At 53.8% G+C, this 17,152-nt stretch overlaps 1 protein-coding gene across 5 annotated transcripts in view; it reads left to right on the forward strand.

Moving 5' to 3' along the window:
* GPR68 (G protein-coupled receptor 68) overlaps positions 1–17,152 on the forward strand; it is a 29,449-nt gene that overhangs the window by 8,300 nt on the left and 3,997 nt on the right. For 2 of the 5 annotated variants that reach the window (XR_007128940.1, XM_047739112.1), the window contains exon 1: positions 1,016–1,579. The exons of 1 other annotated variant lie outside the window; for it this stretch is intronic. The gene's annotated coding sequence lies outside the window, so the exon portion shown is untranslated. Of the gene's footprint in view, positions 1–1,015; positions 1,580–8,304; positions 8,353–9,965; positions 10,437–17,152 lie in introns of those variants that run through there. 2 more of the 5 variants (XM_047739115.1, XM_047739114.1) reach the window with 2 other exon arrangements.

Consider the following 17,152-nt stretch of genomic DNA (forward strand, 5'->3'; position numbering starts at 1 on the left):
AGCTTCTCCCCTCCCCTCTTGTCACTGTCCATTTCCTTCCAGAGATTCACCGAGGGGCCCAATCACAAAGCAGGCAGCTCTGAGCCACCCGGAGAGCTTAGCTGAAGGTGAGACGTCGACTTCTCTCTTTACCTCTCTGCCTGCTCTCTGGTTGCCCTCCATCCTGCCACCTGATCATCAGTCCTAATGACCATGATGGCATGAGATTCTGCAAACTCCCATGGTGACACTCCAAGACACTCGTTCTGCAAACAGGAATAGGGTGCTCTCCTTGGAGCCAGGGGCTAAGCTGGGAGTGAGTGTCCTGCACAGAGACCACTGGGTGCCAGTGACCCCAGTGGAAGGTGCAAAAGATGCTGGAAAGGGAGCCAAGGGAGCATAGCACAAATTGCCTGGGAGAGCCAAGAAGGCTTGATAGGGAAAGGGATTTTTGGGTCTAAAAACTGGGGCTGGAGTTCCAGAGATGAGGACAGGAGACTAAGAGTTAAGATCTGCAAGTGTGAAAGAGAAGAGATGCTGGAGGAACAGCTGAGGGTAGCTAGACTGGGTAGGATACGGGCTCTGGACTCACCTGCCTGGGTTTGAATCTCAGTGCCTCCACTCACCACCTGTGTGGCCTTGGGCTCATTACTTGGCCTCTTTGTGCCTCATCCCCCTATGTGCAAAATGGTGATGATAACAGCATGTACCTAAGAGAGGGGCAAGGATCAGTTGTGTTCCGTACCTCTAAGTGCTTGGCACGGTGCCTGGCACACACTACGTGCTCCACAGCGCAAGCCCTGGCTATGGTTATTGCTGTTCTCTGGGAGAGTGTGGGGCAGAGGGCAGGCAGACCAGCTCTAACACCTTGAATTCTCAACAAAACCAGCAGGAGGTCCTCTGTGTTGTGCCTGGCCACCCATGACTCAAGCATACTCGGGCCCGGAAGCACCAGGGCAGGGATCCAGGAGGCAGAAAACCTAAGGGCAGACTCCCAGGCTGGGCCACTGGGGCTGAGCTAGAGGCTCAGGGCAGCCGCTACAGACTGCATTTACTGAGTGGCTACCAGGTGCCCGCGCTGTGGATAAGGACTTGAAAAGTACAGAAAGGTGCTTCCTGGACTCTTCTCTCAGCTGACCTAGGGATGTGGCTAAGAAGGACCCTTGTCCTTTTGCAAGCAAGGCCCGTCTGAACCCACACTCAGGCGCTCCAGAGCCTGTGCCGTGGACACAATGGTAGCGGGGGTGGGGAGGGCTGTACCTCTAGGACAGGTCTGAGCGACTGTGGTTTTTTCTGGCAGGCGCCTAGCCTGGGGCCTGTGGTCATGAAGGGCAGGGAAAGGACCTGCAAGGGCTTGGTGTCCCCGACGGGGAGGGAGCGGCAAGGAGGGGAAGAGGAGAGAGGGTGGGAGAAATCAATCGGGACACCAGGAGGAGGAGGGCCCGGCCAGGAAATGGACCCGCCGCGTTCCCACACCGTCTCTGCCCGCAACCAGAGGACGCAGTGCCCACCCTGCGTGCTGCGCGCTGGCCCTAGGAGGGGGCGCGGACAAGGCGCGCGGGGTAGCTGCGACAGGCACCCCGGGCCGTTCACCGCGCAGGTATGTGTCCCCCTGAGCCAGACCTCTTCCCCTCGCCACAGTCGGTCGCAGGGTCCCTGGCGCCCCAGGAAACCGCTTGCGGAGAGCGGCCCGGTGCCAGGCACCGGCAGCCAGTTCTGTGCCTTCCCCCGGTCTGGCCCCGCGAGCGCGAGCTTAGCCTGCGGACCCTTGGGGACCACGTGTACGTGCGCGGGGCGCAGCGACCAAGTGCGGGAGCCACCGCGTGCGCGCGTGGGTGCGCGGGGCGGGGCGGGCCAGCGCGGGAGCGGCAGCGTGTGCGCGTGCGCTCGGGGCGGGGCGGAGGCGGCCAGTGCGGGTGCGCCCGGGATGAGCGCCGCGGGCGCCTAGCGGAAGCGGGCAGACGCGGTTGCGGCCAGCCTAGTGTCTGCCCCCCAGCGCCGCCGGCGCGTCCCGGTCCCTCTCTGGGGTGGAATGTCTCTGTCCGCGGTTGCTGCCTGCTTTGGCAGCCACCCCTCGGCCGGCTCTGTGACCACCTGGTAATTACACACACACACACACCCCACCGCCACCCTTCATTTCCCAGAGCTCGGCAGGCAGCACAGTGACACAAAGATTCGCCAGGTTTTCCTTTCCTTCTCCGCACACCGTGGAGGGACGAAGGGCAGGTGTCGGCCTCAGGGCAAGCTTGCCTGCGATTGGCCGAAGGAACGCTGGATGGGGTTGGCGAGGGCTCCTGCCCGGCAGTCGGTGGGCTCAGGTTGTTCTCAAGCTGGAAAAGAGTGACGTGGTGGCCAAATGGCAGAGGAAGACACTTTGGGGATTTAGGAGGAGGAATAGAGGAGGGAGCGCTGACTTGGAGCCAGAGGCTGCCACTTTCTGGCGCCGGGCCTCTGTGAATCAGAAATAACTACTAGCCCGGGCCACCGCATGGGCATGGCCGGTGGTGAGGACAAAAGAGTTGTGAGAATGGTCCAAGTGTCAGATGATGTGATTGTCTTGCTCCCCCTGCCTGCCGGCACAGGTAAGCTTACGAAGAAGAGAAGGCTTAACAGAGGAGTAGGGGCTGGAACAGTGTGGAAGCTATAGACTAGGGCATCTGCAGCTGAGAGCTCCATTCCAGAGCTAGAGGACTCCAGTCCACATCTCAGCGCTTCCTTTTATTAGCCCTATTACCTTAGGCCAATCCGTGACTCTTTTTAAGCCTCAGTGTTACTTTCTGTCAAATGGGCATGATGGTAGAGCCTGCTTCCTAGGGTGGTCCTGAGATCACACAGCTGCAGACCTTGCCTTGAAAGCCTTGCAGTGCCCCCTAAACATTACGTATGAATATTGTTATTGCCATTATGTCGCACCCTTCTGGGTACAGGAACACTGTAAGGAGTGAAGCCTCATCCAACAACAAACAGTGGGAAAATGGGTTTTGTCCTTCCTAGTTGACTGGTTTCAAACAAGATGCCTTCCCTCTCTGAGACTTAGTAGCTTATGGGGAAAATTATTGTTATTGTATCCACCTCACAAAGTTGTTTAAAAAATGAAAATAACTGTATGAATGAATCTAGCCCATGATAAACCTTCATCTGATTTTGGAAAAAAAAACAACAAAAACCTAGAACTTGTATTCTAGTTATCGCCTCCTGTAAAACAAACCACTTTAAAGACAGCAGCTTAAAATAAGAGCATTCATCTTTTTAGCACAGGATTCTGTGATTGGGCAGGGTTGTGGGGATGGGGTGGTGTATCTCTGTTCCTTGCAGCATCGGCTGATACGGCCAGCTGGGGCAGAAGCATCTTCTTCCAAGATCACACGCTCGTGCAACAAGCCAGGTGATCCTGGCCTTCATCTGGGACCGTCTTTCAGGCTTTGTGTTCCTGTCAATGTGGGCCATTCCAAGAGGCTGCTTGAGCCTCCTCCCAGCATGGCGGCCAGGTTTTAAGGGCAACTATCCCACATGATAGGAGATGGGAGCTTCCAGTCTCTTCAGAGTTGGCCTCAGTAGTAACAGAGCCCACTGCGATTCAAGGGGAGGGGACTTCGAGGCTGTCTCTCAATGAGAAAAGCATCACATAATTTCTGACTATCTTGAATCTACCCCAACTTGAAAGCCTTCCCTGTGCATTGGCTTTTTTTTCCCCCCTGCTGGGTGCCATGGTGACAAATTCATTCAACTTTGCAAAGAAGACCAGTAAAGATCCAGATATCCCTAACGAGGGCCTTATCACAGAGCCTGTTTTGGTCAGGATCACTCTCTGGGCCTGATTCCAGGCTGATGAAGCAGGCCCCTTAAATACTGGCTTCTCTAGTGTCTGTGTCCTTGGACCCTTGGAGGCTTCAGTCCCCAGCTCTGCCAACGCCTTGTCTTTAAAACAAAAGGGAGAAGCCAGGAAGAGGGTAGGTAATTTGGATTCAGAAAAGTGGATTTTAGCAGGTGGCTCGGGCTGAGTGTAATGAGCACCGACGTATCTCTCAGTTCCCTGGAAAAATCTGTTTGTTTTCCAAGAGAGCTGCTGCCTGGGTGTTTGGAGTGACTGTTGTCCTACATTATTAGGTTATTAACTGATGGGTTGGAGCACCGTGGGTGGGGAGGCAGGAGGCCGGAGAGGGCAGCAGGCCCTGGGAGTAGCTATGGCAACCTCCAGGACTGTGGTTTGTGCTTTGGGTCCAAGCAGGAAGGATGTCCAAGACAGCTGAGACCTTCTCAGAAAGACCACAGACGCTCCAAAGAGAGAGGTTTCCACTGTAATGTATTTTCGCACGACCACCCACCCATGTCCTCAGAGTCAAAACCAACCCTCTTTTCTGTTGCCTCATCCCAGAGCCTGACTGTCTGGCCCAGTCCGTCATCTCCTGACTTCAGTTTCAGCCACACTGGGCTAAAGGAAGAAGTGGATTTGAGATTCACGTCTTCATTCACACATTCAACACTTTTGTGTCATGCATTTCTTTGGGGCTGACCCACCTTCTCCCTGGGCTGACCCACCTCTCCCTGCAGAGAACGAAACAGACCCCGCTCCTCCTTCCTCTTGGGGCTTACTGTCTAGAAGGGGAGAGGGGCATGAGCAAATATTCACACAAATTCCCACTCATTGCCTTGTTAATCTTTTTTTTTTTTAAGATTTTATTTATTTATTTGACAGAGAGGCAGGTAGAGAGAGAGAGGGGGAAGCAGACTCCCCGCTGAACAGAGAGTCCGATGCGGGGCTCGATCCCAGGACCCTGGGATCATGACCCGAGCCGAAGGCAGAGGCTTTAACCCACTGAGCCACCCAGGTGCCCCGCCTTGTTAATCTTTGAAATATAGTTAATTTAGACGACTTGAACCCCGGCCCTGCCGTGAGCCAGCTCTGTGACCTTGGTCCCTTCGGTGGTAAGGCCAGGATAATAATATTTAACCTTACGGGGCTGCTGTGAGGCATCACCAAAGCACACTCTGGGATGCGCAGCGTCTCGCACATAGCGGTAACTCCAAATATGTAAGAATCATCCCCCCACCCCCGGCGTCCCCTTGTCCACCGCCGGTTTGTCGATCGGAACTCGCCAGCCACCCTCTCTCTGTAGGAGGAGCCGTGGTCCCAGCTCCCTGGCAGTCAAGGCAGTGGAACACCCAGACCTCACCTTTCAGAAGTCTCGAGTTGGCCAAGGCAAGACACAAAGAACCCAAGGAGGGCTATGTGGAGGAAGTGGCATTTGAACTGGGCCTTGAACAAGCTCTGGTTCTCAGATTTTAGCATGTGTCAGACAATCCCGAAGGAATTGCTCCAAGGCCAGACTCTTGGACCTCATCCCGAAGTGATTCTTTTTGAGGGAATCCAGGGCAGGCCCAGGATACTGAGGTGGGCTTCCTAAAGTTCGTCTGGGAGCTGCTGCCTTGAAGACCAGAGCAGGCATTTGGCCTTGAAGAGTCAGAAAAAGAAGTCAGGAAGTGGTTGGCCATGGGCTGGGCCTCAGAGCAAGGGCCGATGGGGCCTCCTCATTTCCTTCACACTTTAGCCACCTTCTGCCCATCTTGCCCGCCCTCCACTGCGGGGCCACAGCTCCAAGCCCACCCCCCTGCCCAGAGGCTCTATCCTAACTCCCCACACCTCTCCAGGTGGCTCTACGGATTGGGCACATGGCTTTCATTACATCACACTCCCTTCTTGGTCCTGAATTCAGGGTGGGCCTGGGGGAAAATGCCCAGGTCTTTGTTTCCTTCCTTACCTCCTCCACCCCCGAGCCCCTCACCCCAGTGCGCCCCTCCCCCCTTAGTTATCAAGCATTTATTAGAGCCAGCCCCTTGGGCAGCATGGTACCAGGCACTGTGGGGCTACAAAAGAGAGAAAGGCAGGCCTGACTCAGGGGTCTGGGAGCTTGTTAGATGTGCTCGGGCCTCACCCCAGACCTACCAAACCAGATTCTGCATGTAAATGAGATTCCTGGGAGATTCACACCAACATTTGTGAAGCACCGCTCTGTAGGGTTTTTAATAAGGGCAATGTGGAGGCATGGTCGGCAGAATAATGACCCCCCTCCAAATGATGTCCAGTTCGTAGCCCCTGCAGCCCGTGAATATGTTACCTTACGTGGCAAAGGGAAATTAAGGGAGCAGGTAGAATCAAGCTTGCTAATTAGCTGACCCTTAAAGAAGGAAACATGTCCTGGATTACCCGGGCAGGCCCAGTACCATCACAAAGATTGTTAGAAGTGGAGGAGGGGGAAAGCAGGGTCAGAGTCAAGAAGGAGGTATGAGGCTGGGAGCAGAGGCCAGAGTAAACAGCGAGAGACAGGCTCAACCCATCCCTGCTGTCTTGGAAGCTGAAAGGGGGCTGAAAGCCAAGGAATGCCAGAAGCCTCTAGAAGCTGGAAAAGACAAGGGAAGGGATTTTCCCCTAGAGCTTCAAGAAGGAATGCAGGGCTGCCAATACTTTGATTTCATCCCAGGGAAACTATGTCAGACTTCTGACCACTAGACTGTAAGACAAGAAATTTGTGTTGTCTTAGCCACTAAGTGGGTGGGGATTTGTTCCAGCAGCAACAAGAAACTCATACAGTGATCCAGAGTCTTTGGGGTCAGACAGCTCTGCTCTTCCCTAGTGATGGGGCCCCGGGCCAGCTGCTGGCACTCTTGAGTCTCCGTTGCCCCAGCTAGAAGACAGAGATAAACCCACCACACAGGACTGATGCAAAAGTTACAACAGGAAGCATCTGAAAGCACATGATCCCCAACTGGCAATGACCGTGCTCCTTGATGCTCTTCCCTGACCCTACCAGGGCTATGGTGCCAGGCACTCTGGGAGGTTCCCTACTGGTTCTTTTTTTTTGGTCCTTGAAGCCATCTTAACCTCACACCTGGCCACCTTTAAATGCAACAATATTGCACTTTGCATCAGCTCCTCTGATGTAAGCCTGTGGAAAAGTAGAAGGCCTGGGGAAGGCCAAGGCCATCCTTCAAGACCCAAGTCAACAAAGGTCCCTGCAGTCAAATAGCAGATGGCTCACGACAAGACACTTGTACTTGTCTGAGCCCTCAGGGAGCTTCCAAGGCCTTTCCCCCAACTAGCCCCAAATTGGTAGAGTAGCCAAGGGAACCAGGTAGTGCACTGTAACAAACACCTCACCAAGCTGGCCTGCCCACCCTTCATTCCTCCCAGGGTGAATCAGATCATGGGGCAGGACCTCCTATCCTTGTTTCCACATCATCACCAGGCCCATCATCACTGTATCCTGACTAATATCTAAGGATCTTCTAGGTGCCAGGTGTTTGCTGGACCTCATCTTCTTTGGTTCTCACAGAACACCATTGGTCAGTAAGGTCTGAGGTTTCTCAAGGTCACTGTCAAAGCTGGACAGTGGCAGCAGGGGATTGAGGCTGTGCGGTCTGTCCCAGAGCCTCCGCTCTTGACTTTCACCTCTTGCTCCGGGCTTGCTGCCACGTGCTACCAGCTCAGGGAAGACTCCATGGCCCTCCCTACGGTGATTCTCAAATTGCCTGGACTTCTAGGGGCCAGTGGGTTCCCAAGAGCCTTACGGCTTACGGTGCTATTGCCCTCAAAATCACAGGCTCCAGAGTGGCTCGGAAAAGTCCACCAGCCCTCCAGAGTCAAGGTTCTTGGAGGAGATGTTTATGCTGGGGGCAGACAGGGATGCCCAGGGCTCAGTCCGACCTTCTGGGTTTGCCATTCTCGTGGGGATCTACAATGCTTCCTGACTGCTGTCACCGAGGGCTGAGAGCAGGAGACCGTGATTATAGGTGGCAGGCCTGGCGCAGTTTAGGCCCTAGGTCTTTCCAGAATGGAGGGAGCCACAGAGGTGGACCCTGGCAACCCCTGGGAGGTCACTGTACCCCATGGAGCTCGGGCGCCCTTGCCCTTCACTAAACTCCCCCCTCTGCTCAACGGCCACTCCAAGATACTGTCACTTTGGGTGTAAGGACAGAAGTATGAATGGGGGCAGGCAGGCCAAGGGCTTCTCTGGAGGCTGTGTTTTTATTACAAACACATTACTTTGCACTTAGTTGTAGGTTTACTGAGTGAGGTTTAGGGGAGTTGAAGTGATGGGGTCCCTAGGACCCCTCAGGCCACTGCTCAAGACGTGGCGTCATCACACTTTCTAGTCGTTCTTTCCTGTTTTAGGTTAAAGACGAAATCGTGGCACCAAAGTAGAACACAGCATGGGCTCCATTTTCTCTTCCTGAGTAGGTGTCTCAGAGGATGTGGGCTCAGCTGATTTGAGTTAAACTAAAGTAAGCATCACCCCTGCACCTACAGTCCTGAGGGCCCACTGGGGAGGAAGAGGGGATCTCTGGCCCTCAAGAGAGGAAGGCTCCCCACTCCAGGTAAAATATGGTGTCTATGGCTTGCAGAGGGGGCTGGGCAACCTGGAGGCAGCTCTTCTGGGGGTCCTGGGGTGGGGGAAGGGAGGCAGCGGCATCTGTGGCTCCCGCAGGTACAGACAGTCTGTTTGGGTTTGTCTGGTTAGGCAGGGCAGGCCTATAGAGAGAGACAGAGGCTTTCTCCCCTGCCTGTGTGTCCGCCGGGGGCCCGTCATTCACCACTAAGTTCACCATGCTCCCCTTGCCCACCCGCTCCTCCTGTGACATGGGGGAATGCCAGCCACACTTCCATGGCTCGGGAAAAACCTCTGGGTCTAACCTGCTCCACCTCTCTCTCATGAGATACAGCCTTTAGCAGCAGCTGGCACAGAAGCATTTGCTTGGAGGGCCCAAGCCCCACAGGAGGGGATTTTTTTTCTGACTCTCCTACCAATATAGCACCCCCCCACAAGAGACTGTCACAGTGGTTCGTCCTCTGGAGAGGATGAGTCCCACAGATCACCCGATGCGACAGAGAGAATGCACTTTCTCAATGGCCCCAAGGCATGGTGGATGTTGGCTTTCTGGCTCCAGCCATGTATCCGACCAGCAGCTTCCAAGGAGATCACGTCAAAGGGAAGGAGGCTCTCCTGACCCAGCACGGCGCCTGAAGCCAGCAGCTCTCTCGTTTAGCGTAAGGCCCTGGTCTAGAGCCTTGGCCCCTATGTACCCGAGTTTCCCCGTTTGTAAAATGAGGGGCCTGACCTGGGTCACCTTCAGGGGTTCTTTCAGTCCCGCTGCACTGAGGAAGTTTAGTAAATGCTCCTGAGAGATGCAAGGCCCCCGTGAAGCCAGAGCCCTGGGCCGGCCCCCTGCTCGGGGTTTACAACACTGCCGTTTGCCTTCTTCAGCACCCAGAAACTTCCTGTGCCGTCCTGGCTCTGTTGGTCCACAAAACAGGACCCAACTCACTTCCACCCCATCAGCATGGCTGCACCTGGTTGCCAGCTGGGGTTGTCCAGAGACGTTTTGAAAAACCCGGGTGCTCACGCCTCCCTTCCAGGAAGGATGACTTCATCCATCCGAGGTAGGGCATGGGGGCTGGCATTCATTTTTATCAGCTCCCCAGGTATTTTCTTAGGTGAGTTGTGACACACTGACCCAGATGCTCTTTGTGAGCGGCTGAAGGGTGACAGGCAGGGAATGGGAGCGGAAATAGCCGTGCTCCCCTGTCCTTGGCCGTTATCCCAGTGTCCTTGCCCATGTCCACAGTACATTCTAGTTGCCGGAGCCCTGGCTTGTCTGAATGGCTCAAGTAAGGACCCCTGGGGCAGGGGTCCAACCTCCTGCACCCCCATTCCTGGTATTGAAGGTGCTCAAGGTGGCTTGATGGGTAGAATAAATGCCCTTGGCTTCTCCTGGCATCCCCTGCCTCCCACTCCCCAGGCCCCCTGCCCCTAAGTGCAGCTTGAACAGCCCTGGCAAGATTTCTCCCTGCCCTCCTTGGGGTGTGTGACAAGCATTCCGAGGATGCAAGGATGCAGTCCCCCGCTCTCATCCTTAGCTGGGGAGTGTTTCTCGGCAACCGCCCAGCCTGATACCAGATCGGAGTTCACATGATTCTGCCTCAGCTCAGGAATGGGCAGCCTCCAGCTGGGATTTTCTAGACCGAGCTGGGGAGGTGTGGTCTGTGGAAAATCTCCAGAGGGGAAGCTCGGGTCCTGGCTGCAGGGTGGCCGGCTTGGGGCGTCCACTGGGCCCAGCAAAGTGGGTCCGGTCTTCTCCTCCAGGCTTCTCTGGAGCAGCTGGAAGGAGCCCGGCTGTTTGAGGTTTGAGGGCAGAGCTCAGCCTGGCTGGACAGTCAGAGAAGAGCCAGATTCCCCCTTCGCCGCTGCTCCCTGCCTGCTCCTCACCTGGTAGCAGAGATTGTCATCGCCTTCCTGGGGTCTGGAGGCCAAGCAAGGCGGGGAATCAGCCCAGACTGTTTCCAGACTGTTTCCAGACTGAAGATGGTGACTCATTAGTGGGTCAAGAAATCAATTTAGTAGCTAATGACCTGCATTTCAAAACTGAAATAGAAATGATCAGAGTGCGTGACAAGTAGTAGGGTAAGTATTGCTTTGGGGAAGTTTGTTTCTCAGTATGCGTGTGTATAATGTCTGTACGGGTTTGGTTACAATGTCAAGTGTGTTCTCGCTGTGGCTTGTGGTCGAAAGAGCTTAAAAGGCAGCAAATTCATGCCCTGATGCTGGGTTCTGGATTCAGATCCACCTGACTTACTGTCTGAACTTGAGCCACTGGGTTGGGCTTTCTGGGCTTCAGGTTCTGGGAAAGGGATAGTGGTATCAGCCCCACCCGCCTTAGAGGGACCGCTGGAGCCCCGATGGGACCAAACTTCAAAACAGTTGCGAGGGCTTTAGAAACAACATTGTCTCCTCGGTGGTGGTGCTGGAGTGAGGATAGTTGGGAGCCAGATGGGACCAAGGAAGACTGCGGGCTGATTTTCTACTTCTGTCCTGGAGGGAAATATCAGCCTCCGAAAGCATGTAGAGGTTTGACCGCTGAAGGGAAGGGAAGCTGGGCTTGCCGGAAACTCCCCACTCCGTGGGCTCGGGGCTCCGTGAGTAACTGCGTGCGTGCCTGTGTGCAGCTCACAGAAGAGACGTGAAGATTAGAGCACTGTTTATGCATCAGATCAAGGCCAGCGTCAAGCCCCTCCGCCTTCTGACTGGGAATGTGCAGGAGACTCTGAGTTTGCCTCAAAGAGGTGCTTCCTTCCTCTCAGGGCTCATTTCTCATGGTCGTTAAAGTCCTCGGAGACCTCCGTGCTGATGGGCATTTGTGTAAAGATTTGCCTCGAGGTGTTGCGTTGTTTTGTGTGGAGTCTCTCGATTTCTTAGCTGCATGATGAAGCATTTGAGGTCGACGCAGGGGCTCCTTGTGTTGGTTCTTCTCCCCGACCTCCACCCCTTGGGCAACCACGGACTGGGCACACCATGGGCTTTCCTCACGGGCTGCTGAGGAAACAGGTGACCTGGTAGAGCACCTGCCAGGTGCAGGGAGCTAGCCCAGGACTAAGCCTGGGGGCCTTCCTGGTGGCATCTGAGGACTGGGGCTCAGGGAGGCCTGGAGGTGGGGGGTGACTGCTCAGTGATAATCAGGATGGAGAGAAAGAGAACGTGACGCAGAAGAAAGTGTGGGCCGATCTGAGTTCAAAACCTGCCTGCCACATTGTGACTGTGGAATCTGGAGCGGGTCGGTTCCTGTCTCTGAGCCTCAGTTTTTTGGTCTGTAAAGTGAGCACTGATAAGAGTGGTGTTGAAAGAGAACGAGTGTAGGGGATGTTCCTGGCAGGTGGAGGGCTCTCCGCTGACGTGGTTCTGCCACTCTGTCTGCGTTCTTCCATTTACAGATTACTTTTGTACCCACTGTGTCCCTTGATTTTTGAGGAGTGAGTTTCCTATGGAGACCAGGTAGAGAAAGTCACTCCTGGCAAGGCGTAGTTGCCATCTGAGGGTACGTGTCATTAGGAACCAGTAGAAGGGGCGGCTGGCTGGGATTAGACCTGGGTGAGAAAACTGCCGCCTCGGACCAGCTCTGGAGCCTTGGGTAGATTCCCGGCTGCTGGAGTGAAGGCCACAGTAAATCTTCCTTCTTCCTTTTCCCTTTCTATGGATGACATCCCTACTGTCCCAGCACCCAACCTCAAACCCATCTACCCATCCACTCACCCATTCATCCACCTCTCTACCCATTAACCCATCCATCTATCCATCTACCTAGCACCCATCTAGGTGTTTACACATCCGTCTACCCATCCACCCACCCATTCCTCCATCTCTCTACCCATTCGCTTACCCATCTGTCCGTCTACCCTCATACATTCATGTCCTCATCCACCTGCCCCTCCATCTACCCACCCACTCAACCCACCCACTCATGTACCTCGGTACCTCTCCATCCATCTACCAAATAATTTCTGAGAGCTCATAAGTACCCAACACTGAGGAACATCTCAGATTTGCCCCTGGCTCTGATTTATCCACCTCCCTTGTCAGTGGCTACAGCTTCTTCTTTTCTCCTCTCTGGCCACACTTCCTCATACCTAGACCCCATCATGCCAGGCTACTCTCAGTTCCCCAGAAGTGCCCATTATCTCTCAGATTTGGCCTGTTGCACACATTGTTTCCACAGACAGAAACTTCCCTCTGCTGGGGCAGCCCTTCCCCCCTTCTTCTGTCTTAGCCTGACTTGCTGCTCAGGAAAGCTTTTGGGGCTGGGCCGGGTTACCTCCTACGAACTCCCTTAAAATCCTGTGCTCTCCTTAGGAGCTGGTTTCACTTGTCTTCTTCACTGTCCCATGAGAGTAAACGCAGCTTGAGTTACACTGAGTGACAGTGTCTGGCGCAGTGGCTTCCATACAATAGTTGCTCAGTAAGTTTCTGTTGCGTGAACGGATAAGTGAACAGACAGATGAATTGATGGAAGGAAGGAAGATTGGAGAACCATTGAAGGATCTGAAGTAGGAATGGTTATGTTAGATTTGTATTTTAGTGGATGGCTTTATGGGGGGTAAGGTGGAGCCAAGAAATCCAATAAGAGGCCACTGAGTTGATTCTGGGGATGATGTCTTGACCAAGCCAGTCTAGGGCACTGGTGAGGAAACTGAAGAGAAAGAGACTGATGTGGGAAATATTTAGGAGTTGAAAATGATAGAACAGGGTAGTTAACTGGAGGCCTTGGATGAAATAAGGAAAGAAGCAGAAGGCCCTTCAACTGGACAGGTAGGGATGCCCCTTCCAAGAGCAGATTCGTGCAGAAATGATGGAAGTGGGGTGGGTCTCACTGAGCCTGGCCAGTGAGGCAGGAGGACGCCGGTGATGTCTGCCATCCACCTGGCAGGACAGAGGGATGCTGTCCCCCAGAGGGTGTGTGTGGAGTGAAAAGAACAAACCAACATTAAATGTGAGCGTGAGGGATGCTTATGGCACCGCCATACCCTACCCTGTCATCAGGTGGTAGTAATTTGTGCATGTGCTGCTCCTGTCCTGTGAGATTGGAGGCCTCCTGAGGGCGGGAGAAACAGAAAAGCTGGACCCTTGGGCAGGCCACTCCATCTCTCTGGGCCTCAGTTGCCTCATCCCTCAAAGGGGGGAAATAACAGGGCCGTTGCGAAGACGGGGGCAGGGGCAGGTGTGAAATGCTCTGCAAAAGATTTTGCAAATACGAGGGCTGAGTATCCTGGCAGATCTAGTCACTGCTTCTCGAGAGACTGAATCAGGCTGTTGACCTCACACGGGCCATCTCCTGGTTCCGCCCGCAAGGTCCTGCTGGGGCTTCGGTTTCCCCTCCAGCCACCTCTGCTCCCCAGGTTGGGAACTTGTGTTGTCTGGGTGCCTATCCTGCCACTTGCCAGGAGCCAAAACCCAGACCTTCTAGAACGCAGAGTGTGCTCCATGGGCCAGCCACACCAGCATCAGCTTAGGAACATGCTGGAAATTCTCAAGCCCCACCTCAGACCCACTGACTTAGAAACCTTGAAGGGGAGGCTCAATAATCCGTTTTCAACAAATCTTCCAGGGCATTCGTATGTTACCTAAATTCGAAGCCGCTGCTCTTCGAACACCCAAATCCTGTTTTGGCTACAAGTGAACGTAGGAGGTACTTGAATCTAAACATAGTAAATGTTTCTTCTATGCCCTGCAGGCTTGAATATTTTTGACTCTGGTCGCCAGAATTTGATTACTGTTGGCCTAGGAGGGAGGAAGGGACAAGCCCGTGCCCCAGTGCTGTCCCGCTCCCAGCCCCCCTCCCCCTCTCCCCCTCTCCCCCTCCCCCCCCCCACACACGTGTACACTCACCGCTAGTAAACAATAGGCTTCAGCCTAGTGACTCTCAATGAATTCCTAAGACCTGACAGGATGTGTTTTTCACTCTGGCTTCGTTCGCCCTGAGTGAGTGCTCCGGAGGACTGTTTGGGGCCCTGTGCTGCGGTCCACTTCTCATCTGGAAGCCAGCCAGACCGTTCGGCCCCACAGGTGTGGGCTTGGGATTCGGGGATAGGAGGTCTGGCAAGAGGAAGGTGAATGGAGACATGGTTTGACACACTGAGCTGAGTTTTGGGGTCACAGGCCTCAGCTGCCCCTTTCCCCTTCCTCTCACCGTCAAAACGTAGAAGCAAAACCAAAACACACAAAGAGCAAAAAACAAGAAGATGCCCTTGGGCGCCATTGGTGGGAATGTAAAATGGTGCAGCCGCTGTGGAAAACAGAATGGCAGTTCCTCAAAAAATTAAAAATAGAACTACCATATGATCTAGTAATTCCACTTCTGGGTATCTACCCAAAAGAACTGAGAGCAGGGACGCAAATAGATAACTGAACATCCATGTTCAGAGCAGCCACAGCCAACAGGGAGGGCAGAAACAACTCAAGTTCACTGACAAATGAATGGAAAAGCCAAATCTAGTAAATACCTACAACAGAATATTATTCAGCCTTGAAAAGGAAGGAAATTCTGCAAATGCCACAGTGGGTATGAATCTCGGGGACGTTCGCTAAGTGAAATAAGCCAGACACCAAAAGACAAACCCTGAACGATTTCCTTAGACGGGGGCCCTAGAATCGTCACATTCACAGGAACAGAGAGCAGAACGGCGGGTGCCAGGGAGTGGGGGCTAGAGCGGGGTGGGGAGTTAGCGTTTCGTGGGAACAGAGTTCCAGTTTGGGAAAATGAGAAAGTCCTAAAGACGGACAGTGGTGCTGGGTGCATGACAGTGCGAGTGATCACCTGTACACTTAAAAATGCTCCACGAGGTAAATGGTATAATATATATATATATATATATATATATATATATATATATATTATATATATATTTATATATATATATATATATCTCCCCACCATCAAAAACACCAAGAAGCACTCCCCTCCACCACCATCACTGAGACTCTAGGCTTGTGTCCTGGAGAGGATGGAGAGCTGAGCCAGAGCGGGAGTCCTCGTCTTCTAGAGCCTGAGGGGTTGGGAGTGAGTCTCGGGTCGGGGCAGGGAGGTGGGACAGGCAGTGGGGAGACCCCCTCAGTCCGGCATCTGGCAACCTTGGTGTCCTCACCTATGAAATGAGGCGGCGGTCTTCACTTATTCCTTCCAGAAGTGTTCGTGAGTACGTGTGAGGTGCCAGGCTGCGTTCAAGGCGCCCCTGGCCTCTGGCCTCTTGGGATTCGCATTCCCGTGGAGGGGAGAGACCAGTAACCACAGACAAGCAAACCGGCAAGAGCAATCTTGCGTGCTGCTGGGGGCTCTGAGGAGCGGTCAAACAGCAGGTGTGAGGGTGGTGGGGTGGGGGGCTGCTTATGTGGGGCCGTCAGCGGAGGTCTTGCATAAAGGGAGCCAGGCCTGAGGTAGAAGTGGAGGTGGGGGGAAGGCAGGAGACAGCACCCCCAAGAGGCCATCGCTTATGCAGCCGAGGCCTGAGCCACGGACAGCAGGCCTTTGTGGCTAGTGCACGGCGTGTGGTGGTGGTGGGCGACGCTGAGCCTTGTAGGTCCTATGAGGAGTTTGGGTTTTACTGCAGGTGTGATAAGAAGCCATCTCAGTGGCTTTTAAGCAAGAAAGAAGAGGCCTGGTTGTTTTAGAAAAAGAGGGCTGTGGCTTCCATGTGGGTCATGTGCAGGGACGTGGATGGGAGAGCTGCGGTGAGGGAGGGGTGGTGCTGGAGGGTAGCTTTGGTAAGACCATCTCTTGCCCATTTAGGAGAGACCTTTATGAAAGCTGCAGGGAACTTTCCCAGGGACAATGCCCATACTTACATGTTTATAAGATTGAGCAGGGGGTTGTAGGGGACTCCCTCGAGTTTTCCCTCCATGCACCCCAGGACTGGAACTGCTGGGCTGGGTGTCTCTGAGTCCCTTCCCAGCATGCTGGACCCCCTTCCAGGCTGAGCCCTGGCTCCAGGGGCCCCAGGGCCAGGCAGGGGCCACAACAGAGCTGCAGGGGGAAGGCAGTGGGCAGAGGGGCCGTGGTCAGCAGGTGGTGAGGTGGCCGCCCAGCAGACTCTGAGGGGTCTCCCTTCTGGGTCCTCCAGCTCAGCTTGACTGTGGTGGTGGGACAATGCAATGGGCAGAGTGGATCTCCTGATACTTCAAAACAGCTTCATTCAAACCTCACTCACTCAGAATTTGCAATCATGTGGGCCGTACATGCTCAAGGCAGGGCTGAAATTGGTTCTTGGGTGGGGTGAAAAAAAAAACCCTGAGCTATTACAATGATTTGTCACCCTTCAAAGGGCCCCAGTACACAAACAGATGTGCAATATATTGGGGGTATTAAAATTTCATGGAAAGGGGGCAGTCGGGGGAAAAAACTGTCTAATGAGGCTTTCTGGGAGGATGATTCCTAAACAAACAAAAAATTGAGAAGTCCTGATTTAGAGGCAGTGAGATTTTTCTGTGGAGCCAGAAGAGTTCGATCAACAGGGTAGCTTAGGCCTTTCGTTTCGATATATTAATTTATAAAGTGGACTTACAACAGAAATCTTTGTTCTCTCTTGTTCAAATGTATCTGTACACATAGCAATAGCGTTTTCTTTGTTAAATTCTCAACAATATGGGCTTTTCACCAATGTAAGACTTCCCATCTCTCACTCTGCCCCTTTGCCTCTGGCAAAACAATGCTGTGGATTTTGGCATCCATATCCATCATTTTACGCGGCCCTGATACTGACCTGAGGGCAGGTGTTTCTACAGCCAGGTTACAGATGAGGACAAAGATGCTCAGAGAGGGGAAATCACTCGCTCAGCCTGTAAGCAGCTGACCCCGG

Source organism: Lutra lutra, chromosome 7, assembly GCF_902655055.1.
Source record: "Lutra lutra chromosome 7, mLutLut1.2, whole genome shotgun sequence".
NCBI classification, from domain to species: domain Eukaryota; kingdom Metazoa; phylum Chordata; class Mammalia; order Carnivora; family Mustelidae; genus Lutra; species Lutra lutra.